General features: G+C 56.2%; 1 long non-coding RNA gene across 1 annotated transcript; it reads right to left on the bottom strand.

The window, feature by feature from the left end:
• Nucleotides 1–4073: 4073 nt before the first annotated feature.
• On the bottom strand, nucleotides 4074–10868 carry LOC142072930 (uncharacterized). The gene is made up of 2 exons (XR_012669541.1): nucleotides 10440–10868; nucleotides 4074–9454 (listed from the first exon to the last, which is right to left on the bottom strand). It is a non-coding gene; the product is annotated as an uncharacterized LOC142072930 (long non-coding RNA).
• Between the last annotated feature and the right edge of the window lie 635 nt (nucleotides 10869–11503).

Here is an 11503-nt window from a genome sequence, read left to right as displayed (position 1 = left end):
CTCTCAGCTGAGTCAGACTTAGTTGCTCTCATGTCCTTCCCCCACTAGCTCCCTGCCAGCCGGCGCCGGCGCCGATGATGCCTGGCAAAGCTGCTGGATGGGACGTCTGGGCTCCTCCGCCTCCTCCTCATACAGAGCCGTCGCTTCTCCCAGTTCAGCGCAGACCTCGAAACATCTTGCAGGGGGCAGAGGGCTGCAAAAGCTGGGGAGGGGACCGGGGTTTAAAGGGCCGGCCCAGCCAGACTCTAACGGGTAATGCCACATCACACGCCTAAGGAGTCCCGAAGAGAGAAGGAAACTCACTGCACAGCTCTGTGTCGCTCGACAGCGTCTGGCTCTCCCCGGCCAATAAAAGCTAGAACCTCACCCACCTTGTCCCTGCACAATTCAGGGAGCTGGGGAGCACAGCGGGAAGCAGGAGCACAGTGCAAGAGCGCCACCTGCCTGCTGCCCCGGCACAGCCGATTCAGGCGTCAGGCGGCCTCTCTCCTCCTGGCCCCGGGCCCTGGGCCTGGGTTCTGAAAGCTGCCCCAGGCTGCCCAGCTCCCCCCATGAGGATCAACTCCTCCCCCGAGCCACCAGCCTAGCACAGAGTTCAGCTCTAGCCAGGCAGAGGTCAAAGGGCTCCCGCTTCGCAGTGGGAAACTGTTTGCACGTCCTGGGGGGAAAATTGAGATTGCCAACAGAATTCCAGTCCTAAATCAGGACAAAAGAATCCCAAGCTCAGAAATTTCTGTGAACCAATAAGCTGAAAAAAAATCTGTTGGGGTCAAGCTAAAGCTTTTGTCTCAACATTTTTGAAATGTTTCGTTTCAATTTTTTTTTTTCCTTTTTTGCTTCAATTTCTAAACCCAAAGTTATTGTGAAACAAAGAAACCCCCAAATTTTTCACTTTAGCCATTTCAAAGCTTCTCCTCCCCCCCACATTTTTCAGAATGACCCTTTCCCACAGACAGTTTTAGTTTCAACAAATTAGCGTTTTTCTGACCAAAAAAAGTTTTATCAACAAATCCCCAAGTAGCTGTCCTGCACGGCTGCTCTGCGCCGGGCGTGTCACTTGCACCTGGGCAAAGCCTGGCTAGGACACACCTGTGCTGCTCTGGGAGCATTTTGCACACTGCACAGGGGTAAACGACACACAAGATGCGGTGCTGGGTGCATACGGTCCAAAGACATAAATCAGCCCTGCTCAGCCCAGACGCAGCCTGCCGCTGTGCTGAGCCAGCCCCCAGCACTGCATGGTTACTACAGCAGCAAAGCCAACGTTTGCTATGAAGATTTTTGTTGCGTCAAAACCCCAATTTTCCATGGGGAAAAAGGGTTAGGAAGGAAAAGGCCAGCCCAGCCCTAACTGTCGTTAGTGTTTGCTTTGTCTCTGGAATGGTTTCCTAGCATTCATCTGTCCCCGAGCCCAGAGCTGGCCCCTGCACTTTGCAGACAAATGCCCCAGGGAGCTCATAGCGCAAACTAAATTGAAACCAGCATGAAGCTGACAGCCAACGGGGTGGGGAGGGGGGAGATGGAAGGGCCAGGGTTACCTTTGCAACACATGGGAGCCATGGGGAGGGAGCTGGTATAACCTCTTGCTAGGTCCTTTTACCCACCTGTCACAGTGTGACTGGCCCCACCTAGGGCTGGGGGTCAGGTGCTGGCTGAAGAACAGCTGGTCCAGCAAGAGCTCAATGGGGCGAGGAAGTTACTGGGAGTGGGTAGACGCCTAGAGCAGGAGAAAGAATCCAGCTCCTAGGTGACTTCCAGGCAGACGGCCTAGAGAGAAGTGTGGGGTGTAAGAAGGCTCCTGCTGGGGTCCCTGGGTCAGAGCTCGAGCTTGGCGGGCGCCGGCGGAGATGGCTGATGGAAAAGCTCTGGGAGCCGGGGCCCACGCTGGGGCTTTATTTTGGTGTTCTCTGCCGCGGGACAGCTCGGGGGTGGCTGAGAGACGGGCTGTGCGAGGAGATAGGGCCAGGCCAGGAAGCCCAGTGGGAGCTGTCTGCAGTGAAAGCCCCACTCTGGCCCTCTACACGCCGTGGGCTGGAGCCACATGTGGCTGCCAGTCTCCCACGCACATGCCAATTTTACGCCCCGCCTTACTTGGTGGAGCTGAGGGCACTAGTCCTTGCAGGGGCATTCGGCACAGCAGGACTGAACTGGGGAGAGAAGAGCTGAAACTGCCCTAGACTCTTCCTCTGGGATCCCTCACATCCCCGGGCACAGCACCACCTTGCAACCGAGGACCTGCAGGGATCCCCTAGGACAGAACTGCACCCCCAAGGGCTTTGCACAGAGGTGCCCCAACCCACTGCAATGGGCCCCCAAACGTTTGCGAGGATCTCCATTCTCTGGGCAAAGCAGCAAGGGCTGGAACCGGAAGCGCCCATGTAACACCGACAGACCCTGGTCGTTGGCGGGCGGGATCAGACCTGGGAAAGTGTCGAGCTTAGTGTGGGAGCCTCAACTGGCTGTTAGCTAAGACTGTAGAACAGACTCAGCGGTCTCGGAGCCGCTAGATGGGACAACACCACACCCAGGAGGAGTGTGGGTTACACCCGCAGCAGCCGTGCTGATCCCAGCCCTTGGAGAATAGCTCACTGGAACAAGCACAAAAACCCCCCAACTCTGCCACCTATGATAACAATTAGAGACTTATCTAATTGCAAAAATAATTGCAACTGAAGTGTTTAATTACCAGCCTAAGCATGCAGAGCTGCTCCCAATCCCTCAGATAAGGGATTGGTTTTGGTTTTTGATTATTACATTACAGCCTGGGGGGAGGAGATTCGCTAATTAAGGTCTTGGAGAACAGCTACCAATTTTGAAATGCTGCTTTTAATTTTAATACTCCCCAGGCTGGAAGGGGGTTGGGGGGACGAGCTCCTTCATGCGGAACATCTGCGCCAGCCACTGTCTGCCCATCTGCCCTCCTGGCTTCCTCCCAAGAGCCAAACGTCCGGCTGCATTCATGCCTCCTGCTCACTGCTCAGTGCGTAGCCATCGGCCCACCTGCCGGCCACTCTCCTCGTCGCCAGCAGGAGGGCGCTGTGGCTGGGTTAGCGTGGTGCCGGCAGGAGGGAGCAGAGTCACCCCGAATAACCCTGATGGCGCTGTTCCCATGCGGGGAGCTCAGAGCAAGCCGGCCCTGGAAGCTGGCCTTGGAGGTCAAGAAAAGTACCAAGCGCCGTGGCTCCGAGCAGAGCGCAAGCACCTGGCCTTCGGCGGCCTGTGCTCCCTAACGCCAGCCCTGCTCACAAGAGTGGCCCGACACCAGAGGCCAGCCAGGCTCCCGGGTGGGAAGCGAGAGAGAAACCGAGCCTCAAGCGCAGCATTCCCATCCATGCTGGTGGGCACGGGGGAGGCGGACAGACGGGGAGGAGTGACGGGAGCCCCTTTGGCCAGCGCTGTTAGGGGCCTCCGAAAGGATTTAAGACCCTGACATTTGTTTCCAAGCGTTGGCCTCTTTGAAGGAGAGCTCCGCCACAGCTCCCTTCCGGCAGCCGGACCTGCCACGGGGCCAGCCCCAGGGCGCTTCACGGAACATGATCCTGGCACTGCTGGGGGGTCGGAGATGAGTCTGGGGGCTGAGCAGCTTGGGAGCTCTGAAATCTCTGCCAAGCAATGAGTATGGTATGGGTGGCTGGCATGGGCAGTATGGCACACATGGCATTATGGTCCGCACCGGCTGTATGGCAGTCATAGGCTATATGGCATGTAGGCTATAATGAGCCTGGCTTTGGTGGGACCCACTGGAGAGGACCAATTCAGGACCAATTGCTTCAGGCAGGGCAGTTATAGCCCAAGGCTGGGGTTCCTTTGCACACCAAGGCAAACCCAACCAGCCGGACAGAGAGGACTTCGGTCTCCCCCCACTGGCTAACCACAAGTCACACAAGCAATTCCCTTAGACACTCCAGTTTCCCAGTATCACCACCAGTGCCACTCGTTATGGGGACGAATGGTTATGAAAACTAATACCCCAGTAAAAGAAAAAAGGTTCTCTCAATCCCAAAGGATCAAGCTCCAGACCCGAGTCAATGTACAAGATAGATCTTACCCACCAAGCACGCTATTGCCAATCCTTTAGAATCTAAAATCTGAAGGTTCATTTATAAAAGGAAAAAGAGACAGATGAGAGCTAGAATTGGTTACATGGAATCAATGACATACAGGGATGGCAAAGTTCTTGGTTCAGGCTTGTATCAGAGATGGAATAAACGGTAGTTTCAAATCAAGTCTCTGGAGAACATCCACAGCTGGGATGGGTCACTCAGACCTTTGTTCAGAGCTTCAGGTTGTAGCAAAGTCCCTCCAGAGGCAAGAAGCAGGATTGAAGACAAGATGGAGGAGTTTCCGGGGCCTTTAATATCCTCTGCCATGTGGCTTGTGCTTCCTTTGTCTCACATACAAGCTGCCCAGCCATGGCTTGAAAGCCTTAGAGTTCTGTCCATAGGCAGGCAGGTCCCTGCATGCCTGGCTGAGTCCCAAGGCATGTCTGCCTTCTCTCAGTGGGTCAGTTGTATAGCTGATGGTCCTTAATGGGCCATCAAGCAGGCTAGGCAGAGCTGATGCCAAATTGTCTGGGGTGTCACCCAGAAGCACAGCACACGTTTGAAATACAGACAGCATAGAGCCAATACTTATAACTCTAAACAAAAATGATACACACATATAGACAGCATAATCCTAACCACCAACCATCACCTTGTCGTAGACACCTCATTTGACCCCCTTTATACAAGATTTGGTGCCACTACAGGACCTTGGTTGCAACAATGATCTATATGGTCACAGGTTATGTCAGTACCTCACATAGGGCATATATGGTTGGCATTGCCTTATGGTATATACAGGCTTTATGGTTGGCATGGGCAGTGTGGAATGTATGAACTATATGGCATGTATGGGAAACTGCTCCTCCTCTGGGCATTGGGCTCGAGGCCTTTTTGTTTCCTTTTGTTAAAATAAAAATAGCAACAGAAGAAAGCTCCATGGGGGGGGGGAAATAAATTTGTGGGTTTCAGCCCATCATGTGCCAACAGGGCATATACCTGCAAATCAGGACTGGCAACACCCTGCATTCAAGAATCATGCGCCGAGCCTGAAAAATTATGATTGCCAGAAGCTCGGAGTGGACAACAGGGGTTGGTCACTGGATAAGTGCCCTGTCCGGTTCATTCCCACTGAAGCACCTGGCCCCAGCCGCTGCTGGGCAATGGGATACTGAGCTAGATGGGCCACTGGGCTGGCCCGGTGGGGAGGGAGCTGGTGTGGTTACCAGTCTGCCTATTGCATTTTCCACTCCGTGCATCTGATGAAGTGAGCTTTAGCCCACAAAAGCTTATGCCCAAGTAAATTTGTTAGTCTCTAAGGTGCCACAAGTCCTCCTCATTGTTTTTCCAAGGATAAGGAGTTATTTCTTTCTCCCTTAGAATGCTAGGCAGGAGCTAAGCAGAGGTCATCGCTCGGCTCCAGCTCTGGCTCCAGCTCCGGCCTGGGACTGAGCAAACCCAAGCTCCGCTGGCCAGGTGTTTGCCATGCAGTTTGCATTTCTGACACTTAGACCTTCCCCTTCCAGCGCCGGTGCGAGGCAGCGCACAGTGTGAGCCACTAGGGGGCAGAAGCGTGCAAGAAACACAACCCTTGGAACAATTAACTTTGCCTCCCCAGGGCCAGCTGGGTAGAAACCCAAGGAGAAAAGCCCCTCGCCATGGTCCGATGTCTCGGCTTCTTGCCACATGCAGGGCTTTGGAACTGCCCCGCCTGGGCAGTTCCTGGAGAGTCCATCCCGACTCAGCACGGGCTGGACAGGCCACTAGTTCACGTCCCGGCTGCCCCTGGCAAAGCTGGCCTCAGCGAGTAGAGCTGCCAGCCTGAGCGTATGAACCACGGAGCCCCGGCGCCCTGTCCCTCCCCTCGGCTTTTGCACAGGGACAGGAGCGTAGTGGCTAATAGTCCAAGGCAGTCCGTATATGAGGCCTGAGAAGAGGCAGATCTCAGCAGGGAGAGGCCCGGGAATCGTCCAGAGGAACCACAGATGGCACTTTGGAAAGTTTTGGCTCCAGACATGTGTAGCGGGCTCTGAGCATTGTAGCGTGGAGTCCAGGCTGGAACGCTCACCCTGATGTTCAGAGCAAAGCGGCTGCACCGCCCCCCCCCCCCCACAGCACAGAGCCCAGTACTACAGGTCTTGGCACCTGCCCCAGCTGTAGGTCTTGGCATCGGCAGCACAGCTCCTGGCAGGGGCCCTGTCAGTGCAGCTCACAGTGCCAGGCCTAGCAGCAGGGATTCAGTACCAGCCCCATGGGAACGTTTCTGGGCCCTGGCCCTGTTGGTACGGATGCCTGTGACCCTGTCCTCTATACACAAGGCAATGCCTCCATCCCTGGCATGGACAAACAGGGGAGGAGAAGGAGGTGGGAGGTGATTTTATCTCTGTGAACTGGATCCTGGAACGCTGCGTCCAGCTCTGGTGCCCACATTTTTTAAAGGGTGCAGAAAAGAGCCACAGACATTGCTCAAGGACTGGAGACAATGCTGGACAGTGATTCACAGAGCCCAGGCTGGTTAGCTGATCAGCTGGAGAGGTGCCTTGGCTACAGTGTACCAGGACCCTCCTGGGGAGAAAGTAGTGGGCACTGAAGGGCTGCTTAACTGCGTGGGAAAAGGCAGAACAAGAGCCAGTGGCTGGGAGCGGAAGCCAGACAAATTCTGCTCTGAAAGGAGGCAGGCATTTTTCAGGGTGATGGCAGTGCTTAATTTGTAACTCTCACAACGGATGCGCCAAGCCCAGACGTGCCAGGGCTATGAACTGCCAAATCTCAAGGTGCCACCCCAGGGCTCAGCCCTGGCACAGATTAAGCACTGGGTGAGGGTGATTCACCATTGAACAAACTCCCCAGGGAAATGGTAGGTTCTCCATGTCTGGACAGTGCCACATCCAGACAGGCTGCCCTGCTGGAAGGTTAAGGTGACCAGAGCTCCCGATTTTATAGGGACAGTCCCGATATTTGGCGCTTTTTCTTATCTAGGCCCCTATTACCCCTCACATCCTGTCCCGATTTTTCACACTTGCTGTCGGGTCACCCTATGGAAGGTACTGCAGTCAAACACAAGTTACTGGGCTCAATCTGTGGGGAATGGATGGCAAACAAAGGCCTTACTAGCTAGCCTGAAACGCTGTGAATGAACGGATACCCTCCCTGATAACTGACTGGCTCTAAGGGGCCCAATCCTCCACTGCCAGGAAGCAGGGACCCGGTGTTTTTAGCTGGCCCTGAGTGGGGAGCATGGTGGGGCTGGCAAGAGATGGGCGCAGATGCACTGGAAGTTTTCCAGAGCAATCAGGTCAGCAGGGAGGTTAGTGACAGACAATGTAGCCAGGGCATGTCTGCAAATGAGGCGTGAGGTGAGGAGCCCTGCTTAGGAGTGAGAGGCATGGGAGAACTTGGTTGTCTCTCCCACGAGGCAGCAGCTGCTCTGCATGGCCCCAGCCTGGAAGCCAGTCGGATACTTGGGGATGGGGGCCAGGGCCCTTTGTGCAGACTAACAGGGACCATTCACAAGCATCATCTTCCTGACCTCCAAATCCTTTCGCGTCCCCTTCCCCACCCCGAAACTGGCCCCACTGACTCCACCGGGACTCTACCAGGCTGGCTGCAGCCAGTGGTGAAAACGGTTTGACCCTCTGGACACTAAAGATCCAGCAGCTTGCATGCCTGCCCTGCCAGCCTGGGGCTCTTTTCCTCTCCCAGACCTGGGCCTTGGGAGAACCATTTCCAAAAGCTAATTTTAAAAAGTCCCCCTGTCCAGCACGCTGCTGGAACTTTATTAAGATCATTTTTTACAAGCAGGTTCCACACGTGGCACATTCTGCAAGGTAGCCGAAGCCCCGGGGTCTCCTGGGGACCAGTACGTCTGGAGCGCACCTGGACGAGGGAGGGGGGTTAATCTGGTATGTTGAAGCCGTCTTGAAAGTCAAGTGGAGGAAAGCCCGCCGGTCTGAGCCCCGTGGTGTTTCCATTCCCCCTCGCATTCGCCTCTGGGCCGCTCCATGCAATCAGGAGCGTTTTCTTAGCAACAGCAAGGCCTCGCGGCAGCTGGAAGTGAATGCTTTCTGCAGCCGAATGGCAATCATTCCCGGAGTGACCCAGTGGAAGGGCTTCTCCAGTCAGGTATTCGCCGCTCCAGCACCTCACTGACCCAGTAATCCAGCACTCCCGGCTCCAGAGGCCTCTACACGCAGTACCCACCCACCGCTGCGAAACCGAACAGGGAGCAGGCCCTGGGGGGTCTCAGGAGAGTGGAAGTGAGCCAAGCAGCCACGGAACAGCAGGGAGACTCCGTCCTGGAGAGAGGGTGACTTCTGGGAGTTTAGAAAAGTGTCTGAAAGCAGGAAAAGGTCTTGATCTGAAAGCTTCAGACACGTTGTAGCCAGTGCCTCCCGAGAGCCTGTCCGCCCCCGCTCCCTGTGTGTGACCAGAGGCAGCAGGGGAGGGCTGGGATGAAGGGCATATGCCATGCAAGCGAGCCGCTAACTGGAGAAGACAGGAGAACTGAAGAGTTCATCTCAGGCAGTCTCACACAGAGGATTTGCTGCATGCAGAAAAGACGCCATCTGGCTTTGAGCATCCCCTCTCCCCAGCATCACTCGCCCTGGCAGCCCCAGGGGGCCATGCACAGACAGGTGTGCCTTCGCCCAGGATCTGGGTCTCACACAAAGGTTTTGTAACTTGTGGTCCTGGCGAGACCACGCTGCCAGCTCTCCAGAGGCAGCAGAGAAGAGAGCTAGGAGGTGCTGCCAGTCCGAGATGCCAGCCGTTGCGAGGTGCTGTGTTTCATGGTGACTTAGGCACCGGGGCTAGGATTCCATTTAACAGAGGGCGCCGGGCACCGTCCCAGCGATGCGCTAAGAAAGCAGCCCCCGCGCCCATGACAAGTCCACCGTTCCATGCCCTTTGCAGTGCTGTAGCCGTGTTGGCCATGCGGTGACCTCTCTAGCTGGCTGCTTTCCCCCGAGCCACTGCCGGGCTCCCGTTCCCTTCCACAACAGCTGATCCACACAGAGATGAGCTAGGCTGCCCACTCCAGAGGCTGTGGACTCCTGGGGCTCCCACCACAAAAGGTGGCACTTCAGGAAGTACCGCCCCATGAATGACATCACTCTGACGGCCAATCACTGCAGGCGACATCCTTCAGAACGGCTGCCCCGGGTTGCTGGTCTGAGACGAAGTGCTACACGTAATGTCCTTGGGCTCTGTGCGCTGTGTCACCCATGTGGTGCATATGGGAGACGTGTCCCACTGCCTGGTCAGCTGCTCGGGTTCTGAGTCCATTGGTGGGCGGTGACCGCTCGCCCAGGCCCAGCCAGGGAGGTTTATGGGTAAAGCCAGGCTAGCACCCAGCACCAGCAAAAATAGGCCTAAAGCTCGTCGTAAATGGCATAAGGAAATATATTGTCCCCCTGCAACGAAGAGAAAAGAAGGCAAATATCAGTGATGAATCTTCTGCCTTTCAGTGTGATTGATGGTTGTAATCAGCGCCGGGCAGCTGACGGGAATGCCAGGAGGATGGGACATTTGTCATCTGAAGGGTGCTAACCAGAGACACTCGCAGCAAAAGGCAGAGACAGCCGGGCTGGGCAATGTTTCGCAACCCCCCCGCAGGCGCATTGGCTTGTTGAAGAACTTGGGCCAGGGGAGTGAGAGAGGCACAGAGGGAATGGAGGAGGGAGAGGACTTGCCCCTTTGGAGCAGGGCAAAGTGACTCGGGAGTCTTGATTCAATTCATGTAAAATTAGCCAGTGAGGATGGGTCCCAACCAGGTTAGGGGGGTGTTTAAAACCCACGCGCCAGGTCAGGTGGGACCCCCGGGGCACTGGCCAGCCAAATACACTGGAATCAGGGTTAGCTGAATCCACGTGTGAAATGTGGCCCCTTCACCTGGATCAAAGTCCCCGCAGGTGGGCCAGAGAGACAAGCTGTGGAGATAAGAGAACCCCCAGACAGGCAGGAGAATGGAGAATGGGGAGAGAAGGAGACCCAGGCAGAATCCAGAGTCCCTGGGAACGTGGCCATTCTCCATCCCTGGTTGGGGGAGTGTCCCTCACACCCTGGCCACAGTGGGTGACATTGTCCCATGTCAATAACTGCACCTATCTGTCTCCCACAGCTGTGCCGAGCCTTCGCTCCCACACCCTAGTGTATTACATGGGGGAAAGCCCACGTGAGCAGCTGCTGAGCCCACATCACCAGCACAAGCTCAGGCTTCCCCTCTGAGATCCAGTCTCTGCATGGGGTAGGGCAGGTCTCCAAACCATTAGGACTTCTGGGGTGGTCCTGCAGCTGGGGACCCGATGGCAGGCTATGTGCTGGCACAGAAGAGAGGACTGTGCCCTGGCTGGATGCTGAGGGCTCTGCTCCTTGGCCCTTCCCTGCAGGGTCACTTACCCAGGGGGTTTGCTATCTGCCTGCAGTAGCTGCTGTCCATGGGGTCTGTGGGTGCTGTCAGTTCTCGGTGCCCGGCTCCGTCCCGTGATGAGTATCTCACACACTGTGGGAGTGTAACGCCCTGGCCAATGCGTGTTCTGCCTCCCTCTCTCTGCATGATCCATTGTTCCAGCCCCTGCCTGCAGAGTCTGGCTCTGCAGCGATTTACACGTAGTGCTCTGCAGGGCACCAGGGCCTCAGACAGTTTGGGTCCCAATGTGCTGGGCTGGGATGCTCCTCCCCTGCACCTTTCCCCAGGTTCTGAGCAATCTGATGGACCACATGCTCATCAAAACCTCCAGATGCAACTACATGGCCAAAGCCCGTTGTCCCTGGGGTGCACGGAGCTGGGCTGGGCTCTGCCAGGGAATCGACTTTGCCCCAGGCACCAGCAGGGAGAGGGGGATTTGAATCTGAAATCTTACAAGTAGCTACCAGGGGGTCAGTTTATTTCCCTGCCTCCTTCTTCCAGCAGCGCCCGAATCATTCCTGTTGGGGTCTGATGGCTATAGACTGACAATGGGATGAATGAAGCCTAGGCTCTGCCCCCCCACGCCCCCCGCAGGATTGGCTCTGTGATGACTTGCTTCCTGGCGCACATACAAGAGCTTCTGCAGAGCCATCTGAATTTTGCTCGCTCTCACCGGGGGGCTCTGCGGAAAGGGGAGGGGGGCGGTGGCATCCTCCCAAGGGTTGCAGTAAAACAAAGACCTCACTGCTTTGGGGCTGCCCTGTGAGTTTCTGCTGGCCAGACAGCTGGCTGGCCAGGGACCTGCAAGGAGCCACCTCACACGTTGCCAAAGGCATCCTTCTTTCCCTGTCCTTTCCTCCCATCAGCTCCCCTCCCTTCCCGCGGCCCTGCAGCAGCCCCGGCTTTGATTAAAACTCTGCCACCAGCAGCCCTCTCCTTCCTAAGCGCAGGCGTGTGCCCCCTCCCGACACCCACGTTCACTAGCGCTACCCACGCCTGGGCGGGCACACCTGCCACGCACCCTTCCCGGCTCATGCTGGCCTGTCCCCCCCAC

Source organism: Caretta caretta, chromosome 8 (assembly GCF_965140235.1).
Source record: "Caretta caretta isolate rCarCar2 chromosome 8, rCarCar1.hap1, whole genome shotgun sequence".
In the NCBI taxonomy this organism is placed as follows: domain Eukaryota; kingdom Metazoa; phylum Chordata; order Testudines; family Cheloniidae; genus Caretta; species Caretta caretta.
Note: the sequence above shows the minus strand (reverse complement) of the source record. Positions and strands in the feature narration are given on the sequence as shown.